This window comes from Bison bison, unplaced genomic scaffold, assembly GCF_000754665.1.
Source record: "Bison bison bison isolate TAMUID 2011002044 unplaced genomic scaffold, Bison_UMD1.0 scf7180017864530, whole genome shotgun sequence".
NCBI lineage: Eukaryota > Metazoa > Chordata > Mammalia > Artiodactyla > Bovidae > Bison > Bison bison.
Window position 1 is genome coordinate 11,717,985 of NW_011495080.1, and position 2,383 is coordinate 11,720,367.

The following is a 2,383-nucleotide window of genomic DNA, read 5'->3' on the forward strand; positions in this document are numbered from 1 at the left end:
TAATTTCACGGTTGCAATCACCATCTGCAGTGATTTTGGAGCCCCCAAAAATAAAGTCAGCCACTGTTTCCACTGTTTCCCCAACTATTTGCCATGAAGTGATGGGACCAGAAGCCATGATCTTTGTTTTCTGAATGTTGAGTTTTAAGCCCACTTTTTCACTCTCCTCTTTCACTTTCATCAAGAAGCTCTTTCGCTCTTCTTCACTTTCTGCCATAAGGGTGGTGTCATCTGCATATCTGAGGTTATTGATATTTCTCCTGGCAATCTCTAGTCCAGCTTGTGCTTCATCCAGCCCAGCGTTTCTCATGATGTACTCTATGTATAAGTTAAATAAGCAGGGTGACAATATACAGTCTTGACTTACTCCTTTTCCTATTTGGAACCAGTCTGTTGTTCCATGTCCAGTTCTAACTGTTGCTTCCTGACCTGCATACAGGTTTCTCATGAGGCAGATCAGGTTGTCTGGTAGTCCCATCTCTTGAAGAATTTTCCACAGTCTGTTGTGATCCACACAGTCAAAGTCTTTGGCATAGACAATAAAGCAGAAATAGATGTTTTTCTAGAACTGTCTTGCTTTTGCAATGATCCAGTGGATGTTGGCAATTTGATCTCTGGTTCCTCTGCCTTTTCTAAATCCAACTTGAACATCTGGATGCTCATGGTTCATGTACTGTTGAAACCTGGGTTGGAGAATTTTGAACATTATTTGCTAGAGTGTGAGATTAGTGCAATTTTGTGGTAGTTTGAGCATTCTTTGGCATTGTCTTTCTTTGGGATTGGAATGAAAATTGACCTTTTCCAATCCCATGGCCACTGATGAGTTTTCCAAATTTGCTGGCATATTGAGTGCAGCACTTTAATGGCATCATCTTTTAGGATTTGAAATAGCTCAACTGGAATTCCATCACCTCCACTAGCTTTGTTTGTAGTGATGCTTTATAAGGCCCACTTGACTTCACTTCCAGGATGTCTGGCTCTAAGTGAGTGATCACACCATAGTGATTATCTGGGCTGTGAAGATCTTTTTTCTATAGCTCCTCTGTGTATTCTTACCACTTCTTTTAATATCTTCTGTAAGATGTAGGTAAGAGAAACCCCACTAAGATGGTAGTCGCTGAGAGAGAGCATCAGAGGGCAGACTGACTGAAACCACAATCACAGAAAACTAGCCGATATGATTATAAGGACCACATTCTTGTCTAACTTAATGAAAGTAAGCCATGCCATGTAGGGCCACCCAAGACAAACGGGTCATGGTGGAGAGTTCTGACAAAATGTGGTCCACTGGAGAAGGGAATGGTAAACAACTTCAATATCCTAGCCTTGAGAATCCCATGAACAGTATGAAAAGACAAAAATATAGAACACTGAAAGATGAACTCCTCAGGTCAGTAGGTGCCCAATATGCTACTGGAGATCAGTGGAGAAATAACTCCAGAAAGAATGAAGGGATGGAGCCAAATCAAAACAACAACCAGTTGTGGATGTGACTGGTGATAGAAGCAAGGTCCAATGCTGTAAAGAGCAATATTGCATGGGAACCTGGAATGTTAGGTCCATGAATCAAGGCAAATTGGAAGTCGTCAAACAGGAGATGGCAGGAGTGAACGTCGACATTCTAGGAATCAGCAAACTAAAATGGACTGGACTCAGATGACTATTACATCTACTACTGTGGGCAGGAATCCCTTAGAAGAAATGGAGTAGCCATCATGGTCAACAAAATGCAGTACTTGCATGCAATCTCAACAACTAACAGAATGATCTATATTTGTTTCCAAGGCAAACCATTCAATATCAAGGTAATCCAAGTCTATGGCTGGACCAGCAACACTGAACGTGCTGAAGTTGAACTGTTCTATGAAGACCTACAAGACCTTTTAGAACTAACACCCAAAAAAGATGTCCCTTTCATTATAGGGGACTGGACTGCAAAAGTAGGAAGTCAAGAAACACCTGGAGTAAGAGGCAAGTTTGGCAGTGGAGTACAGAATGAAGCAGGGCAAAGGATAATAGAGTTTTTCCAAAGGAACACACTGGTCATAGCAAACACCCTCTTCCAACAACACAAGAGAAGACTCTACACATGGACATCACCAGATGGTCAACACCGAAATCAGATTGATTATATTCTTTGCAGCCAAAGTTGGAGAAGCTCCATACAGTCAGCAAAAACAAGACTAGAAGCTGACTGTGGCTCAGATCATGAGCTCCTTATTGCCAAATTCAAACTTAAATTGAAGAAAGTGGGGAAAACCACTAGACCATTCATGTATGACCTAAATCAAATTCCTTATGATTATACAGTGGAAGTGAGAAATAGATTTATGGGACTAGATCTGATAGACAGAGTGCCTGATGAACTATGGACGGAGGTTCA